This window comes from Triturus cristatus, chromosome 3_2, assembly GCF_964204655.1.
Source record: "Triturus cristatus chromosome 3_2, aTriCri1.1, whole genome shotgun sequence".
NCBI lineage: Eukaryota > Metazoa > Chordata > Amphibia > Caudata > Salamandridae > Triturus > Triturus cristatus.
The window spans coordinates 375,737,044-375,758,308 of NC_140584.1; the positions used below are offsets into that span (position 1 = coordinate 375,737,044).

The 21,265-nt window shown below is 43.9% G+C and overlaps 1 protein-coding gene across 1 annotated transcript in view; it reads left to right on the forward strand.

Moving 5' to 3' along the window:
- EPHA10 (EPH receptor A10) overlaps window positions 1-21,265 on the forward strand; it is a 1,455,844-nt gene that overhangs the window by 110,764 nt on the left and 1,323,815 nt on the right. The gene's annotated exons all lie outside the window — the stretch shown is intronic.

The following is a 21,265-nucleotide window of genomic DNA, read 5'->3' on the forward strand; positions in this document are numbered from 1 at the left end:
TGACTATGTAAGTGATCAAAACATAAAGAAGGCAATTTGCTGTTCAGATGTATAGAAGAGCATAAAGAATTATTGGAAAACCAGTCATTCAGTTCTGTTCCTTGGTAATTGTAGTAGTTTTTGTAATATTTGTAGGGTGTGCTGTGCTATCCAGGCTCAGTGAAACTAATAGCCTCTCCTTCCACGGTACCGCTGCCTCGCAGTATGGTCTGTGAGGAGCGATGGCCTTTACTAATATATATGAGAACATCAATGTGTATTCCAGTCCGGTCGGCTGCACATTATTAAAAGTGGCTGGCAGATTGTTCGGGGTGGCATACATAAAATAAAAACATAGATGGCTAAAAAGTGAAGTACGGGGATGATTTCACCTTATGGTTATGAGTCACATCTTAAACAACTCGAGCCTCACTCTCTATGTCCATTTGAAGTCACTCAGAACCCCTCGGTGAAAAACATCCTAATAATACACTGTTACCCATATATAATTCTATATATTTTTTGCATATTTACAATCTGAAGCAGAGGAAAGCTTTGAAGTGCTCAGAATTGAATTATGTTTTGTTCAAGTGCTGAAGCTGGGATTGAAACCCAGATTCTCAGACGCAAACTTAGTTGGCAGACCACATATCCTTTCCAAAACCTACAAGGACAGCAGATTGATCAGAGGTCATTTGGTAAAATAATTACTTTATTATTAGATAACTGATGTTTCTGTAATATAAATCTCCTGAAACCACAATTTCTGTAATTCACAATGAAAGCTTTTATCTTGGTATATTTCAAATATAGCAATCATTTATTCTAAACGCAACTTAGATAAATGACTATACATTTACATACACATCAGGTTATCATCAAATATTCTTCCTAAGTCATACTGATAAAGTAATAATAGTAAGTGCAATATTTTTTATTGCTTGTCATTCAGCAATCCTTCCACTACTAGGTGATAACGTTACTTGACTTACCCACTTTATCATCCACGGAAGGACGAGGTGTTGAGATAATTCTCCCTGGACTAAAATCTTTGACTGCAGATTGCATAGAGATATCTCTAGCTGATGCTTAAGTCTGAGTTATCTAATGTGATCGAAACTACATCTTACATCAAAGAGCAATAGAGTAGGTGTAGTTACATACACTGGACTTAATAAAGTGAGACTAGTTATGACATTATAACTTTTTAACTATATATTTCTTCTAATATTTCCTATTCAGATAAATTAAGATATTCATGTCTAACAAATGTTGTCACTTATCACCACCAAACAGACCTCCCCATAAAATCTGAATTTGATATTCTCCCATGTATTAACTGAATTTATGATGGCAGATAAACCTCTGTCAAATATGGTGGTCTTCTATACATACATACAAAATAGTAACAATAGGGGTATTCACTACAATTTTTCAGTGTTAGCAAACATTTGCAATGCCCTTCCCACCAATGCTGCACCTAAATAAAGTAGGTGTAAGTGGTTTGGTAAGTGTGCTCCTACCCAGGAATGGGTCAAGGGCTTTGAACATTCATTTAAAGACTGAAATTGTCACTTTAATGGATTTTACAGAGAAATTTGCAGGTGTTGGTTAAGGAATTTTTTAACATGGAAAAATATTTCAATTTAAAAAGAAGAGAAAACATGAATACTACATCTGCAGTGGAAATCTATGAACATTCCACATTTTCCTTCAATCTTACTATAATAAATTGTCATCATTTAGTAATGTTTGTAAGGCATAGGCACATTGTTGGACCTGGCACTCTATGCAGAGTCATCCCCAATTTTTTTTCGTCCTCCTCCCATTTTTTGCTGAATTTGTTTATGTTAGCCTTAGGACTAGTATGGTACAATTGGCTTATATGCAATTGCCATATTTCATTTATTTGTAAGTCCATTGTAGAGTGGTATACCACATACCCAGAGCCTGTAAATTAAATGCTACCAGTGGGCCTGAAGCAGGTATTGTGTCACTTACTTAAGTAGCCCTCCCAAAACATGTCCCATTCCTGCCATTGCAGCCTGAATGCAGTGTCCCACTGCCTTGTTGACTTGGCATTTAAACCTGCATGCCTACCGTTAAACTCACCTTTTATTACATATAACTCACCCCTAAGGTAGGACCTATGTAGCCCATTGGGCATGTGCTGTGTAATTAAAAGGTTGGGCATGTAATTTTAAGTTTTACATATCCTTGTAGTCAAAAAATGTCAAATTTGTTTTTCACTACTGTAAGGCCTACCCCTCCAATAGGATAACATTGGGGATACCTGGTTGCATTTAATGTGTTGTAATTCTTAATTGAGAGGAGGGAGATACATCATGTTTTGTACCCTATGAAATTTTAACGGCAAACCCTCTTTAAAGGTACAGTCAGATTTTTCATTAAAATATTAAAAATGCCACTTAAAAATTTGGCATTTTTCTTCCCTTAGCCCTTTGTGCCTGCAGCCTGTCTGGGATCATGACTTAGGGTAGCTGGCAGTTAGACTTTTAGAATTCCTCCCAGACAGTCACACAATGGAGGGATTAGGTGTGCCTGAATGGTCCATCTGCTGTCAGGATGGGGGAGCTGAGCACAGACCCACTTACATCTATGTAGCCTGTACTTTGCCTTCACACAAAGGACCTACCAACACTGAATTGCCACTGCAGCCAGCTTGGAGCCTCACCAGTGAAGACAAGGCAGCCCATGCACTTCAAAGAACCTATCGAAAGCTTCTCCCACTTTCCAGAAGAAGGGCACCATGGTATAAAAATAGGACCTTCAGACTCACTCTTCAGTACACTACTGGACCTGCAGAAGAACTCTTAGAGGACTGCCTGCTGCTGTGACCTGCTGCCCACTCTGCCAGACTGCTGCAGTACCTGGAAGGACTGTTTTGCTGCCTGGAGCCTGGTTGAACCCTCAGAGACTAGCCCTGTTGTTGAGCCCTACACCTTCACCTTCACCCAGGACTCCAAAGAGTCACTCTAAGGGCTATTTTGCTGGCCTCCTGTTCAGAGCCACAGGGACAAAAAAGGAGCCCACCATCTTGAACACACACATGGACCCATCCCGAGAGAGTCCTGAATCCCAAGTGGTTTCCTACCACTACTGGACCCTTGCTTGTGGTGCTAAATGTGCCCGGATTGCCACCAGGAGGACACCATGACCAACCAGCTTGCCTATCCTCCTGAGGTGTATCACTGGTTGGATTGACTTTACAGCTTCTCTTGCTACTTTTTAGTCTGCACCAGCAAATCCATTTCAGAGGTCCTTTGACAAAGGGGTATCTGACCTCATGGAACTGTCTACAGCTATAGCCCTCTGCTTCCATTTTGGTGACTATGTCTGAACATAGAAATCTTCACCTGAGCTTCAACCCAAGGACATCCGACGACAATGCTCCCTCCTCAGACACCTTCTGCATCCTTGCCCCACTGAACTTTAACTACTCAGATATTTTTCTATATGAATTTTTGTAATTCTGAAGGTAAGTGCTGACCAGGCCCAATCCACTTCTTGTATCGGAACCGTGCTCCGTCAGGGTTTTTTTTGTGGGTTTTTTTGGCCTTAACTTTTGACTTTGACTCAGCCTCATGAGACTAGATGTCTGTTGTTGTCGCTTTGAACTTTTAGATGCTAGATTCCACTTAAAAATCTAAAAATTCTTAACTTTGGCTCTACTGATTAGATGTTTGTTATTTTGGAATAAAATAATTCATTAAAATGTGCTCTGTTTCCTAAATTGGTTTGTGATTTTTCTTGTGTTGTTTTTTCACTTTATTACTGTTTGTGTGCTGCATAAATCCTTTAACCATTGCCTCTAAGTTAAGCTTGACTGCTTTTTGTGTCAAGCTACCCAGGGTTAAGCATAGATTAATTTAGTGACTTTTTTTATTCACCCTGCAAGGGATTTTGGCTGTTGCTTGACCAGGGCTCACACCCCAATCAGCCAACAACCCAATTTATCACATATGTCTACCTAGGAGTAAGTTTCTTGAGTTGAGCGGGGAAGCGTCGCCCCCGTGCCCGCTGCGAGCCTCCATGGAGAAAAAAATGGCAATGAGAAGATTTCACTGTCATTTTATTTTTCTGATCATCACATGCGCAGTGCCAGGCCAGAGACATGCTGGGGTTGTCCTCTGCTGGTGACAGCAGAGGACAGGAGCAGAGGCTGGCTGGATGCTCCAAAGTGTGCTTGGTACTTTGGACGGCTGTTTTGCACCTGCCAAAGTGACATGCGCACTTTGAGGCTCTCCACTCAGCTGTCTTAGACAGCTGGGTGGACACCAAGCACAGGGCCTACTGGGCCTGAAGGAGCATCCCGCCAGCCCGGTCCAGCCAATCCTGGTGCTGCTCTCACAGCATGAGAGCAGCACCAGGATTGGTTAAGGGAGTTGGCTGGGCCCATGCTGGAATGGAGAAGAAGATCGGAAGGAGCGAGAATGTGCAAGCAAGGTAAGTGACTTTTTTGTCTTTTTTTCTTCTTTGTCTCCCCTACTTCCTCTCTTACTTCCTCCTGCCCTCTGCTTCCATCCCTCCCCCTCTCCACTTCGAGGCCAGCATGCTGGCTTTAGTGCAATGATCGCTTGTATATAGCTGCATAAGGACAAATCGTTCACTCTTCTAGCATCAGTGAGGTTAAGAAATGGTAATCTAGCGGGATAACTTCATTCTGTCACACCATGTGATACAACAGAGCTCACCATCACAGAGATCTATGTGTATCAGTTAAGTAGTAGACTCGTATTCCAATTTGGTTGACTCAGTCTTTCATGCTTCTTGAGTCAAACTAATTATTGCCAAAAATGTGGGTAATAGTGGCTGCTATTTAAACTCCAAGAGACGTGGCTTGGGAAACATGTTGTATCAGTAGTCAGTGCTATTACTGTGTGTATGATTTGCATACAGACGGTAGACGGTTATATTTTGCTGGGACAAAAACAGCGGCGGTGTGCCTGCCCCCCAAGGTTCCATAGCTGGCAGCAGCCACTGGAGTGAGTTCTAAATGGTTGTTAATAACGCCATTAGTTGTTGTTTACTAATTCAAGGGTAAACATTGCAAACTATGAGGGCTATTTTTGCTATCAGATAAATGATTTGGTTTCATGTCCAATCACAGATTTGGTAGAGGAAGACTAGCAAGAGAATTCCTCAGATAAGCAAGTCTGCAGGTGTCTGTCAAATGTCAGGCGAAGCCTCACTTGACTCAGCTCTATCCCTTTTCTGAAATTCTTACCTGCAGGGATTCTACTTCTAGATGTCTAGCCCTCATTTCGAAGAGAGAGTTTCTCTGCTTTTTGAGAAACTATCCACACACTTTTTGTGAAAGTAATATTTCCAAGTTTTTGCGGTGATTATGCTATAAACAGATCAAATCCAACATTAAAACAACAATAATAATGTAAAACAAGTCAATGCTACTTGCATGTTCAAGGACATAATTTGAAAATGTTTACTGAGGATCCAGCGGCCTTCAGCTGAAGTCCAAATTCATATTTTCTCAACTTCTGTGATACATTCTTCTAAGAAGTCAGCGTTCTTGACAGCACGTCTGTAAGTATCAAAGAGTTCATTCACACAAAAGGAGCAAGTGGACATGTCCTTATTATTGTTTTTTAAGAAAGAGTTTGAGAAATATAGGTTATGTTACAGATGCGAATATATTAAGAGCATATTCCTGTTCCGAACAACCTGACTCCAGACGACAAATTCACAGCCAGCATGCCATGGTTACTTGCAGAGCATGTCTGCGCGAGGCAGTCCGGTTGTGGGACAAAGGAGGCCACTCTTTAAATAAAATACAAGCTACATGAAATGTGAGCTAGCAAGTGGATGGACCCCTTACTTTGAGCCCCCTGCCATAGACCAACATAGTGTTATAAATGTAAGGGCGACCGTTTGCGGCCAAACATCAGAAACAAACTTCAAATCACAGTGGAGTTTCACGGCTTATTTGTGAACCCTTGTAGGCCAGCAGTGGATTGTTTGTCTTTTTAGAGTCTGCCATTCTCTGATCTTGTAGCTGTTTGATATGTCCACTATTGCACAAAGAGAAGACTTTTTATGTTATTCCATGGATGTCAATAGGTAAGGAATTAAAGAAGAACAAATTATTAATCGTAATGTTTAATTCATGAATCAGTCCAATTATTGTTGTCACTCATATTCCCTGGACTTAGTCAAACCTGTTGGCACCGCCCTTCACCTTTTCAAACAGTGACCACTTTTTTCACACAACCACTTTTGTGATAGATGTGAAAACCACTTTATTCTGTGTATGTGTTATAGGGACTGTATTTGTGTGTATGAATCTATGTCATAGGTGACAGTATCCCAGTGGCTGTACTTGGTGGTCACAGTCATATTCAGAGTGTGGCAGGGGGGCTTGAGTGGCAGGGCTTGTCCCAATCATTTGTTTCAGTGGATCACATTTGGCTGGATGTTGTTCTCCTCCATTGTGGTTGCTCCCTGACACTTTGTCAATGCTGTGCACCCATCATTCTTCAACATCCCCATCCCCACATAGATGTAATGGTAACATGGCAAGTGTTGGTAGTTTAAAAGTTCGTTATACTTTTATGCCTTATGTGCAGTCTCAGAGCTTTTCGAACTAAAAATACCAATTTGCTTCGTTTCCTTATTTTTCGCTTTCCAAATTGAACTCCAAAAGTCATTACCATTCCATATCCAATGACTCCCCGGTAGTTAGAGTAATGCACTTAAGCCCATTCGGTTTTCTTACCACAGGATGCAAGCAATTACAATGCAAACACATCTGGTGGTGTCACAATGTTCCACCAGAGCATGCTAATCAATGCAACTGGTTTTGCATATAAATGGACGCCGGATACAACCGTTCTTCAATCGTGCCACCCCATAGTGTTTTATATGCTGATAAGCAGCACATTGAATGCTAAGGAGCATCTTGCTAAACATCTCCTGCAGCGGTCATAAAGCAAGTCAATTGCCACCTAAAGTTTAATATTGTATGCATTTGGAAAAGCAGAGGCTCAGGAAGTATCTGCTACGCGGGTTTATTTGTTCCCAAAATAATACGATTATTATTTGATTTTATGGTTTTCTTTTATGTTTACCTATTTATGGTGCATCTTCAAAAATATTTACATTGAAAGTATTAATAGGGATTTAACCAAGCAACAGAACAAAAAGACTGCTGAGGAAATTTATATTTTTCCATGCATTAGAAGGGCAGGAAAGGACTCTGTTACAGTGTTGTGGGCTTTCCATGAGTTTGTGAAGAAAACCCTTTTTTTCCTGAAAAAAAGCTGATTTCTTTGGTGTCCCTCTAAACATCGAGGAGGGAATACCACGGGTTCCTTACATAATAGACAGAATATCGAAAACAAAATATTGAAAGGTAACTATGTAAAGATTTTCTATGTATTATTTCATATACATGTACCTTGGCAGTACATATATTTTCAAGGTAGGTAGGACTGGAGTTAAGAATAGTAAATTTATACTTCCTCCATATCTACTGAACTTTCAATATTTTGTCTATGATATTATAATACCTCAATATTTCTGTGCTCAATATTCTGGGGTACAATTGATATGTTTACATCTCCCTTAAATTTGATATCAGCCTGTGTCCTTTCCATGACCCACTCCTGTCATGGGGTGAATGTCACTGGTTCTCCATCACAGGAAAGCTTTCCAAAAATAAACTTTTCTAATTAGTAAGAAAGGCTTCTCATATGATCATAGATTCCATATGTATGTGAACCATTGCCCACTTTGTTTTAAGCTTTGGACTGCCCTCCCAGCTTCAGCTCTATATGTCTTTCTCAACCTCAAGGCAATAAGACGGAAGGAGCACAGCTTGATTTACAAAAAGCACATGTTTCAAAGTAGAAGAGTTTTAAAGATCGGCCTTGTGGGGCAGTATTAGAAGATACAGTGTAAATGTCATTATGGGAATAAGCCTAATTTGAGAAAGGATTCCGTTCGAAGGAAGGAAATGAGGCTTTTTGAAAATGTCAACCTTCTCAAAAGGCACAAACTATTTGAGATAACGGAGTAGGACAAAAAAGAAATGGAATGGAGGAATGAAATGCCACTTTACCCAGAATTCACACGTGTTCATTCCTAGTAAAAGCTTAAATATTTAAGCCTTAACTACTTCTTTGTTAAGATTGCTGCCAAATACTTTTGTTATATCTGTAGGTTCTAAGTAAATTCTTGCAGGATTTCAAACCCACTTACCCAGCCCCTGTATCAAAATGCTACTGTAAAATTGCAGCCTTAAATATTCTTTTAAGTGAGGGCAGTGACCTCTACTTGTTTCGAGAATATTAGTTTTAAAGATGGGTTTTTCTAGGGTGGGCAGAACTCGCAGAGCTTTACTCCGCAGAGTAACGATGGGTTACCCAAAAACTCTGTGATACTCCGTGGAGTTCCACAAGTTGCAGAGTTGTGGCACGTCGCACTGCTTGCGCTGTTTTGTGCCATCGGGAGCTTCTCCCACGCTGTAAAATCAGTGTGGATGGCAACACTCGATGCGCAAGATGGCTTTGCTTCTTTCTCCTACTCAAATAGATTTTCTACTTGAACAGCAGCATTCATACTGTGAGCGGCAGCTTTTCTTACCGCGACTGGTAGCGATCTGCCGTGACTGCGTTGAGAAATCTTGCCGGGAGGTGGTCTAGCGCTTAATTCCCTCGATCGTCAACTTACCGTTAGCAAGCCGCTCTCAAGAAAAACTTAGCCACGTGGCAGTTCGCAGAGTTTATTTCGAAATTCCATGCCCTTTTTGGAGTGCAGAGTGGGCAAAACTCTGTGAACTCTGCCAGAAGAGCTGAGTTTACTGCCCACCCCTAGTGTTGCCTTTCATTTTGTCATCATATTATAGAGCCCTCTGAATAGAGTGATTAAAATATCCCAAAATTAGAAAGTGGTTTGTGATAATTTTAGGTGCAGTAATTAGAAGTGAAGGCAGTGTAAAAGCAGTAAAAGAAGTACTAGTATTTTAGTAGATGCAGTTGTGCAGTGCTGAGATCTTGGTGGAACAGATAGTGCTAACTCAGCATGGAACTGCACTAGACAAAGACCATATCAGCTGATAATCAAAATAGATATTTTATTTAATGTATTTAATTTACAGTTGCAATCCCTTATAGATCGATGTATGTAAAAAAATGTAAAAATGAGCTTATATAGTGTCCCGGGGCTCTGCACTGACATGTGTGGGACCGAGGGGCGGACAACGGGAGTTAATTGTTAGAGAAGAGCCACATTTTTAGCCTTTACATAAACAGAGTGGTGGATGTAAGACGTCTTAGTTCCAGCTGAAGTTTATTTCATAGAGATGGGACCAAATCACAAAAGACCTGCCTCCCATTCTGGATTTACCAATCCTTGGAACTTTGACCAAAAAGAGGTTTGCTGAGCACAGATTTCTAGGGGGCATGTAGAAGCAGATTCCTATTTTGAAGTATCTAGGCCCTACTCCATGCAGTGCTCTATTGGTCAATGATGAGGTTTTAAAGATAATTCTTTTGCTTAGCCAGTGCAATTCTCTGAGAGCTGAGGACACGTGTGTTCGTGAGGGAAGGCTAAGCACCATGCGGGCGGCCACATTCTGGACTACCTGTAGCCTATTAGTCAGATAGTCGGGTAAGCTTAGGTATAGTAATCAGGGTCTGGACTGCCAGTTTCTTAGCAGACAGGAACAGAATGTGCAGAAACCTCCTTAGCATCTGTAACATGCCAAAACAAGTCCCTACTACTGAGTTGAGATGACTTGAGGAAGAAAAGATAGTTCCCCATAAAATGTAATGCCTAGAATTTTAATAGCACTAGTGTGGATAGATTGGAGAGAGGCATCCTTGGGCCAGAAAGACTACCAGGGCATTTCTGATATAAAACCAAAGAAAAGAATCTCAGTCTTTCCCGCATTACGTTTCAATTGGTAAATGGAAAGCCATTGGAACACAATCGTCAGACAGTTCCTAATTTTTTCCCCAGGAAATATTTAATTCCTGCTCCAAGAGAAGAACAGCTGGGTGTCATCGGCATATGACACTACTTTTGCACCCAGTGTCTCTGCAATGTGTAACAGGGGGCCAAGATATATGTTAAATAGTGTAGGTTGAGCCCTGCGGCACTCCCACCTTGAGGTCCTGTGATTCAGAAGAGAAGCGAGGACACCACACCTCTTGACCCCTATCTTCAAGGAAAGAGGACATCCGATTCCATGCCTATCCACCAATACATACGGCTTGAAGATGGGTCAAAAGAGCGTGTGGGGGATTGTGTCGAATGACCCAAACAGATACATAGGATTAGCACAAATTTGCCACCAGCATAGAGGGTGCACCTAATAAAATCGACCACCTCCACCAGTGCCGTTCCTGTGCTACAACTGGGGCGAAAGCCAGATCGACCGGAATGTAGCAGGTTGTTGCTTTCCAGATACTGGAACAGCTGCTGATTAACATAGTTTTACAGCACTTTGGAGAGGGCTGGGAGAAGCAAGATCGGTCTGTAGTTAGACAGGTCTCTGACCGACGCCTGAGTTTTTTGGCAAAGGTACGATTTTAGCCTGTTTCCATGACTTGGGGACAATGGCTGAGGAGAGTGAGGTTTTTATGAGCTTGTTAACAAGAGGATTAATAGCCTCTGCTCCCATGACCAGAAGATTTGTGATGCATGGATCAGATGGAGAGCCAGATTAAAGACTTCCAATAGCAAGAAGAGAGTCTTTCAAGGAGTTTGGATCAAAGCTATTCAGAGATGATATCAGAGTGGAGGTTTGAGTAGTTTGGTGACTATTATCCAGTCTCTCCTATCTCAATCCTGAGAAGGGAAGACTGGCTTAAATGTTGAAGATCTTCTCCTGGAAATGGTCGGCCAGTTGTTCACACCAGTTTATTGCGGGCAACTGCTGGTCAATGCATGCTGCTGGGGAAATTAAAGACTTCACTATTTTAAAAACTTCTCTAGATGTATTGCCAGCTTTTAAAATTCTAGTTTTAAAGTATAGTTTTAGTTTTAATTTCTCTGTGATACATTCTTAGAGCTAGTTTATACCTAATTTTGGCTACAGGGCAGTATGACGCTCCATTTCCTCTTAAGGTGCTTGCTTGTTAATGTGGCCTCTCTCAGAGAGTTGGAGTTATATAATAGGAAGTATTCAAAGAACATGTAATCTGTAGCCACATTCAGACTTCAAATATATACCTATTCACTCCTTGTTGGACCTGACATCCATGGCGTAGTTTTCCCCCATTTGTTTTGCCTTCCATCCTTCTGTTTTTACTGACTTCATTTGTGTTGACCGTAGGACTTTACTACTGCTATCCATTGCTAAAGTGGTTGTACACACCTTGAAACATGGTAACATTGGCCTACATATAAGTCTCTAGTTAAGTGGTACTACATGTGTGCAGGGCCTGTAAACTAAATGCTATTTGTGTTCCTGAAGCACATCCTCTTGATCTATTGGAAGGTGGTAGTGATTGACAAGGGCAGTCTTTATCTCGCTTTTATCAACTTAAAGACTGCCTTTGATCTGGTGCCTAGGAAAAGGTTATGGGAAACATTGTGTGATGTGGGCATCCCTTCACTAATTCTTAACCTACTGGTAAGGCTTCACAACGGTAATTATGTGCAGGTTAGATGGGGGTCCCAAGGGCAGCTTATGGAAAAGATCCCAGTAAACAGGGGAGTTCGGCGGGGCTGTGTGATGACACCCACCCTGTTCCCCCTATATGTGAACGGGGTGGTCAGCTATTTGCAAGAGACACAAGCTGATGCACCAGCCCTGGCAGGTAACAGGGTACCAACTCTCCTGTTTGCTGATGACACATTGCTGATCTCTAAGACCCCAGCCGGGCTGCAAAAACTCCTGAATAGATTCCAACTTTTTTGCAACACCCGGAGGCTGGTCATAAACACATCCAAGACAAAATTTATGACATTCAATCCACACAAATCGTTCAGAAACAATATTACTCTAGATGGGACATACTTAGAGATAGTAACCACCTTTGACTACCTTGGGATAAGACTCTCTGAAAAAATGCAGTGGAGACCCCATCTCGACAAAATGCTTCTGAACCACAAGCGTGCTGCTGGGACGAGCCGAGCTTTGGGGCTTCGATAATCTAGAAGAGATCAGTAGGTCTGAACACAAGTTCTTTAGGGATCTGATTATGCTGCCACGGAGCGTCCCTCTAACCCCTTTGATATACGACATGGGCAGGCGCCATTTCAAAGACATGGCGAAACTTCGCCCATTGCTCTTTTGGGCTCGCCTTAGGAGAACACCGGAACTCGCCAACTATGCAAAAGCATTTGCAGAAATATTGCGTTTGGACACCAACAAGGGGTTAAATGGATTTCCAATGTTAAGGCATTAATGACAACTCTTGGCCTTAAGGAATCCTGGGTCACTCAAAATCCACCAAGTAAGGCAGAACTCAAATGCACCTATTGCGGCTGGATAGACGCCAGAGATCTTAAAAGTCCAAGCATGGGAAGGCTTACGGAAGAATTCTTCCAGCACAAACAATCTCGAAGCCTTGAACCATACTTGGACATAATTCAGATCCCAAGAGACAGGACACTATACACTCAATTCAGATTCGGCTCACTTCCAGTTCATGAATTCACCGCGAAGTGGCGCCCCCCACATCAGACCACTGAAGAATGCCCTTCTTGTAGGGCGCCTAAAGAGAGTGTCGCGCATCTTATGTTTGCTTGCCCAAGGTATGCAAATGCTAGGTCTAGGTGGCTTGAGCCAATCTGCAAACAACTAGGTTCTCTCGATCATCGAGTAGCTTTACGCATATTAAAATCTGATTTGAGAACCCTCTTTGTCTGCGAAGTCGCCAAGTTCCTAGGCTGTGCCTGGATAATCAGGCACAGAGCCATAAGTAGGGTGACCTGAATCTGACCCAGAATCCTCGTGAGCATGTACAGTTGAGCTAAAATGGAGGACAAATGTAATTTGAATTGTTATACGTTGACCCCTACACATGGCACCAAATGCCCTTATTTTTAACCGTATTTTTAGTGTTTTTGGCTAACTAATCCAAAAGGAAATGTTCAATCCATGATGAAATAGCTTTATATTCTGATTGTTTTAACTTATGTGCTGCTATATTTATTAATTTTCATAGTCTGTATTGTCTTCTTTTTTTACTGATGGATTGTCTGATGCTTTTATGATATTCGTTATCGATAAAGCTATTTGACTGACTGACTGCCTTATTGTGCCACCTACTTAAATAGCTCTTTAAACATGACTCAGTCCTGTCATTGCAGCCTGTGTGTGCAGTTTAATCTGCCATTTCGACATGGCAAGATAAACCTGTTGCCAGACCCATCCCCTCCTTTTGAATACATATAAGTCACTCCAAGGGTGGGCACTAAAAAGCCTAGGGGGTAGGGTGCTTTTTATTTAAAAAGTTGGACATGTACTTTTATGTTTTAGATGTCCTGGTAGTGAACAACTATGTGGTAACATTCAAGTGGGAGCTGATAGGAATGTCGACTTTGATGTCCATTAAATTGTAAATGAAAATACTCTTTGATGGTAAAGTCGGATTTTACATCACAATTCTGAAAACGGCACTTGTAGAAAGTTGGCATTTTCTTGTCCTAAGAGTTTGGTGCCTGCACCCCGGATAATGAGTCCTATGACTAGGTGTAGCTGGCAGTTGGTCTTTGTGTATTACTCTCAAATAGTGAGACAAAAGGGAGATAGGTGTTGCCAGGATGGGCCATTTCTGACTTGATGAGGGGGAGGAGCTGTCACCTACCACACTTGCACATGACAAAGTGCAGCTTAAAGTCCCCAGGTTTAAGAAGGCCTGAGCTGGCAGCAGATCTTTCTTGTTCCTTTTCCCTCATCTTTGGAATAATCTGCCCATGCAGCTTCGTCTCTGTGAAAATCATTTTCTTTTTAGGAAGGCACTTAAGACTCATCTATTCTAGTCAACTCTAGCCTGTCCTTTGCCCTTGTCTCGAGATAGCCCTTCAGGCTTATTTGAGCATGTAATAAATTAAAATAATATAACATAATATAACATAACACATCTAAAAGGCTCTGCCTGAGTACACTAACAAAGAGTTTGCCATAAGTATTTTGAGACTCCAGAGAAGCTGGGGCAAGTGCTGGGAGGCAGGAAATTCCAGAAATCTCTGGCGGTGGAAACCTCCAGAACCTTCTTCTACTTCAAAGTGGGTGCTAGGTCTAAATATTGGACCCTCAGACCCAACTCTTCAAAACACCTCAAGACCCGTGGAAGGCTCAGAAAGACTGCTGTGCTGCTCTGCAAGAAGGACTTCTACTTTGCTGCCCTGCTGCTGTAGTGAAACAGCTGGGCCTGCATCTTAATTCTAGTACCACCAGAGTGACTCCAAGTGCTAGTTGTCTGGCCTCCCGATCAGAGAATCTGAGACAAAAAAGACTCCATCCACCTTGAAATCAGCACCTGGACTGGTTTCAATCTTTCAACCTCATCTGCTGTGAGTTCTATCCCCCAAGTGGTGCCACTCCAGTCCTGCACCCTTGAAAGTGAACCTGAAGGTGCTGTGCCAGCCCAGCTGTGGTCCTGTTGGCAGAACCGATGCAGCGTAGCGCAACACATCTCTTCATAGCTCCGCTTCAGAACCAATGCAACGTAAAGCCTCCCAATGGCCAAATCTCACTTCGTAGCCCCTTTAGAATCACCGTGAGCAGCATAACGCATCCTTGATGCAGCCCTTTGCATCCAAAGCCTCTCATCTACAGCCTACTTGACAATGACGTAGGACATCATTGCCCCTAACCTCCTCAGAAATGCCACTGTGCGACACAACCTTAACACAGGAATTCGTATCTCAAGCTCCTCATCGATGACATCCTAGATGACGACGCAGTACTCTGCATTGCAGCTTACAATTTTCTCAGAACCACTGCTATGCAACACATGCTCAAAATGCTCCGCATATCATGATTTAAGGAAATTTGTCCAGCAGGCCTAACTTGGTCCCTAGTTCCAGCACAATCAGCCTGAACTTGTGCCTTTGTCTTGGTCCATCACGACCAGATAACTAAGGGTCGGCGGTGTGCTCTGCTAAGCCTGCGGAGTTTGTGAAGTTTCGTCGACTCTGCGATCTGCTTGGAGAACAGAGGCCAGCAAAACTCCATCAACTTCCCTCGGAGTGAAGTTTACCAGTGTGCGCCTATTCCTGATCACTGTGTGCCTCTCCTGCAACTTCACCAGTGAAAGCAAAGATTGTATCTTATGAGAAAAGTGAGCAAGCAATATGGCACAGTGCTCAGGGAAATCAAGAAAGGAAAGGAGCACGGCTTCTGCCTACCTCCTCTGACTGCGCGGTCCTGCCTCTTCAGGACTGAAGGCACGCATTGGTGCACAATGCTTCATCAGTGGATGAAAGATTCTGTGTCCCTTTTGGTGAGACAAAAGGGTTAGTTGGAGTGTGGTCACCATGGAGAAGATCTGGCTATGCCTCCAGGCATGCCCACTCACTTCCTGCTCCTCCTCACTGGCATTGCCTGGAGAAGGCAGCGCCATAGTAGAGGAGTCACTCCATAGCCTGCATCATGCGAACTGTGAGTGCAAAGGAGAAACACAGTCCCGGCTGTCACTCATGCCCTACTCTGCGTCACCCTGCTGTGGGTGCTGGGCTGCTGGCTGGGCATCATCGTATTCGGGGGTCACATGACTCATCACCAGCGCCAGCAGCAACAATAAGGTAAGAAAGAGCAAAGCGGCTCATACATACTGTCACCGCTAACTGATTAAAAAAAACTGGGACTGGAATGGAAAGAGGCTGAACTTGGTGTCTTCAAGAAGGTGAAGCTGGATATGCACCAGTGTCGGCTGTGTGTTTGGTGCAGTGTGCACACGGTCCAGTAAACAAAATCGGCATATTGCAAGTTCTTATGGCCGCACATCCACGGAAATGACTGGGTATATATTTGGTAGGAGTGGATCAGGTGGCACTCAGACACATGCAGAACTCCACGGAATTCCACAGAGTCTATAGGCAACTCCGCAGAATTATGTGTAGGAGAACTCGGCAAGCCTCGTCCACCCCTACAGATAACTACTGCTGGTGTTTTGTGCCTCTTGGAACCAATTTTACTTTACAATTTCATAGCTCCTGTTCTACTGATTACATTGTACTCTATTTTTCTAAATTGATGTCGGATTTTTCTTGTGTATTGTTTCCACTTTATTCCCAGTTGAGGTGCTGCATATATACTTTACACATTTACTCTTAGTTAAGCCTGATTGCTGGAAACTACCAGAGGGTAAAGCACACATTAATTTGGTGTTTGCTTGTGTTTCACCCTGACCATAATTTTGGTTGCCGTTTGAGTAAGGTTTCACTTCCCTCAACCAGTAACCCAATTACCAACACTCCTTATGCAGAGACTATCAAGGCAAAGTTATAGCATTGTTCTTCATATAATTTTGTATACCAAACAAAGGTGAAGTGGCTATGGCATTAAACGTATGGTTGAAAACATTGCTGCACTCTAGATAGCGTTACAACAAACAAATGATGGACGGAATGCTGACAATGCAGACATTCTCCCCCAGTCAAGAGATCTGGGTTAAATCCATCGTTCTTTTGCCCACTACACCACCCTAGTTTAGACATGCAAATCAGTCTTGACCCTGTGCCTCATGGGAACAGTTCAGCCCGAACTGCCAAGCCATGTCTTTCCTGGACCGGAATCAAGCATCCTAGGACCGGTTTCTGGCTATCAGCCGTCATCAGCCAGGATAGCTTGACTCCAGTGGCGTAGTGAGCACGGGTCCCACGTCTGGGAATACCCATCCCACTTAGGGCAAAAAGCGTTACAACAAACAAATGATGGACGGAATGCTGACAATGCAGACATTCTCCCCCAGTCAAGAGATCTGGGTTAAATCCATCGTTCTTTTGCCCACTACACCACCCCAGTTTAGACATGGCCATATGCAAATCAGTCTTGACCCTGTGCCTCATGGGAACAGTCCAGCCCGAACTGCCAAGCCATGTCTTTCCTGGACCGGAATCAAGCATCCTAGGACCGGTTTCTGGCTATCAGCCGTCATCAGCCAGGATAGCTTGACTCCAGTGGCGTAGTGAGCACGGGTCCCACGTCTGGGAATACCCATCCCACTTAGGGCGAAAAGCGTTACAACAAACAAATGATGGACGGAATGCTGACAATGCAGACATTCTCCCCCAGTCAAGAGATCTGGGTTAAATCCATCGTTCTTTTGCCCACTACACCACCCCAGTTTAGACATGGCCATATGCAAATCAGTCTTGACCCTGTGCCTCATGGGAACAGTCCAGCCCGAACTGCCAAGCCATGTCTTTCCTGGACCGGAATCAAGCATCCTAGGACCGGTTTCTGGCTATCAGCCATCATCAGCCAGGATAGCTTGACTCCAGTGGCGTAGTGAGCACGGGTCCCACGTCTGGGAATACCCATCCCACTTAGGGCGAAAAGCGTTACAACAAACAAATGATGGACGGAATGCTGACAATGCAGACATTCTCCCCCAGTCAAGAGATCTGGGTTAAATCCATCGTTCTTTTACCCACTACACCACCCCAGTTTAGACATGGCCATATGCAAATCAGTCTTGACCCTGTGCCTCATGGGAACAGTCCAGCCCAAACTGCCAAGCCATGTCTTCCCTGGACCGGAATCAAGCATCCTAGGACCGGTTTCTGGCTATCAGCCGTCATCAGCCAGGATAGCTTGACTCCAGTGGCGTAGTGAGCACGGGTCCCACGTCTGGGAATACCCACCCCACTGAGGGCGAAAAGCGTTACAACAAACAAATGATGGACGGAATGCTGACAATGCAGACATTCTCCCCCAGTCAAGAGATCTGGGTTAAATCCATCGTTCTTTTGCCCACTACACCACCCCAGTTTAGACATGGCCATATGCAAATCAGTCTTGACCCTGTGCCTCATGGGAACAGTCCAGCCCGAACTGCCAAGCCATGTCTTTCCTGGACCGGAATCAAGCATCCTAGGACCGGTTTCTGGCTATCAGCCGTCATCAGCCAGGATAGCTTGACTCCAGTGGCGTAGTGAGCACGGGTCCCACGTCTGGGAATACCCATCCCACTTAGGGCGAAAAGCGTTACAACAAACAAATGATGGACGGAATGCTGACAATGCAGACATTCTCCCCCAGTCAAGAGATCTGGGTTAAATCCATCGTTCTTTTGCCCATCAATTGTTGTTTTTGCATTTGTCACCCCGAGTGGAAAGGGTATGCTCAGACGTGAGTCCCTTGCTCTCCATGCCACTGGAATCAAGCTATCCTGGCTGACGAGGGCTGAAAGCCCGAAACCGGTCCTAGGATGCTTGTTTCCAGTCCAGGGAGGACCTGGCTTGGCAGTTCGGGCTGGACTGTTCCCATGGGGCACAGGGTCAAGACTGATTTGCATATGGCTGGGTTCAAACTGGAATGGCATGGTGAGCAAAAAAACGATGGATTTAGGCCCAGATCTCTGTACTGGGGTGAATGTATGACATTGTTCTGCATTCTGTCCATCAATTGTTGTTTTTGCATTTGTCACCCCGAGTGGAAAGGGTATGCTCAGACGTGAGTCCCTTGCTCTCCATGCCACTGGAATCAAGCTATCCTGGCTGACGAGGGCTGAAAGCCCGAAACCGGTCCTAGGATGCTTGTTTCCAGTCCAGGGAGGACCTGTCTTGGCAGTTCGGGCTGGACTGTTCCCATGGGGCACAGGGTCAAGACTGATTTGCATATGGCTGGGTTCAAACTGGAATGGCATGGTGAGCAAAAAAACGATGGATTTAGGCCCAGATCTCTGTACTGGGGTGAATGTATGACATTGTTCTGCATTCTGTCCATCAATTATTGTTTTTGCATTTGTGCACTCTAGATAGGGCATTGATAGATACACATTGACCATATCCTAGTGACATTGGACAAATTCTTCACAAGCCTTTGTTGGTGTCTTGCAGTGCCCTGACCATGGTTGGTAAATGGAAGCCAAGAGCAGAAATCCAGAAAGAAAGTGTGAGAGTCTTTTTGCTGCTTCTTTTGGGGACAATAGAGCACACTTCTACCATGAAGTACTATCTTTTTGATGCAAATTAAGGTGTAGTGCCACACAAGATGTGAGTCCAAGCAAATAATCTGTGGCAGTTCATATGAGAAGATTTTATTTTTAAATTGCTGCTGTTTGGAGCTAGAATGACCATATTGGAGACAGACAAACACATGATTTCTGGAAAACAATACATTTGTTTCAACAGGGCTGTATCCTCCAGATATCCAACCATGAGGGTTCAGCACATCTTAATTTTAGGTACATATGTGATTTGGACCTGTAGCAAATAATGCTCTTGGGGGTTGTATGACGTTACAATGCATGCTTTTACCCCGCATGCCATTACAATGCAATTTTTACCCCGACCTGCTGTCAGGGGTGCACTGGAGTTTGGAATAGTATCATTTACTATTCCAACTCCAATTTGTACAACAGTGAGGAAGGTGTTGGAGTTAAATCCAACATCTTATACCCTCTACTGCAAGCCATTTTCTTTGTAATGGCATGCGGGGTAAAAGCATGCGTTGTAATGCATGCATTAGAATGGTTGTTTCCCCTCTTGGGTATTGCGCTTGAACTTAAAATATCAATCAATCAATCAATCGGAAATCGTAGAGTGCAGCTTATGACCCATGAAGGTATTCAGGCGCAGGGTTGCCGGGCTTAGTAGAAGAGCCAGTTCCTTATTCCCTACCTGAAGTCCATCAGTGAGGGTGATGTTCGAAGGTGGAGAGGGAGGGCGTTCCAGGACTTGGCTGTGAGGTTGGAGAAGGAGAGGCCTCTGCTGTAGCTACGGGAGATTTGCAGTGTCCGTGACAGGGCAACGGAGGCGGAGTGAAGGTTTCTGGATGGTTGATGCAAGTTCAGGCAGTCATTCTTATATGTCGATCCTTGGTCATGGAGTGCTTTGTATGCATATGTCAGGAGTTTGAATTGACATCTATCCTGGATATTGAAAGCCAGTGGAGGTTCCTCAAGTGTTGGGTGAGGTGGGTCCATTTGAGCAGGGTTAGGATCAAACTTGCTGCTGAATTCTGTCTCATCTGGTGCCTTCTCATGAGATCGATGGTGGTTCCTGTATACAGTGTATTGCTGTAGTCCAGACGGCTGGTGATTAGGGCTTGTGTGACAGTTTTTCTCATGCTTATGATGGAGTCATTTGAAAATTCTTCCGAGCATGCGGAGAGTGTGGGACCAGGCAGAGGAGACTGTGTTGATCAGTCGCATTATGGTGAGTTTGCTGTCCAGGATGGTTCTGAGGTTGCAGGCATGGTCGTGTGGTGTGTGTCCGAGTTTAGTGGGCCCCCAGGTGTTGTTCCAAAGGGAGGCACAGTTGCCAAAGATCAGCACTTTGGTTTTTTCGTTGTTGAGCTTCAGACAGTTGTCCTTCATCCAGGCTGTGACTTTCTTCATGCAGTTTTGGAAATTGGACTTGGTAGTGGTGAGGGCCGCTGAGAGTGAGAGGATGAGCTAGGTGTCATCGGCCTTAGATTTGATGTTGATTTCTGATGTTCTGATGATGTCGGCTAGAGGTGTCATGCAGGTGGTGAAGAGGGTGGGGCTTCGGGATAAGCCTTGAGGGGGCACCACAGATAAATTCTCATGGGTTTGTGGGTGAAGGGTGATAGGCGGATTCTCTGTGTGCATCCTGAGAGGAATGATGCAATCTATATGAGTGCGTCTCCATTGTTTATGATCTGGTGCACTCTCTTTTTGAGTGTGTGGTGTAATAGTGTCAAAGTCTGCGGAGCAGTCAAGGATGATCAGGGCCACCAATTCTTCTATGTCGAGTAGGGTGCTGATGTTGTCTGTGGTAGCGATCAGGGTGGTCTCAGTGCTGTGCTTGGCCCGGAAGCTGGATTAAGAGACCTCTAGCAGGTTTTTTCTCTCCAGGTGTTTGGTAAGCTGTCTGTTGATGACATTCTCCAGGACTTTGGTGGGAAACAGGAGCAGCAAAATGGGGTGGTAGTTCTGGAGTTCGCGGGGTCTGTGGATGGTTGTTTGAGGAGAGGTCTGACCTCTTCATGTTGGGAGGTGGCTGCTGCGATGGATGCTTTCAGGATGATGGTGAGTTGGTGGCTGATCTCATTGCTTCCTAGGTTGAATAGGTTGTGGGGTCATGGGTAGGTGGGAGCTCCAGAGTGGATGAAGGTCATGATGGCTGTGGTGTCTGGTGTGGTGAGCTGTTGCCATGC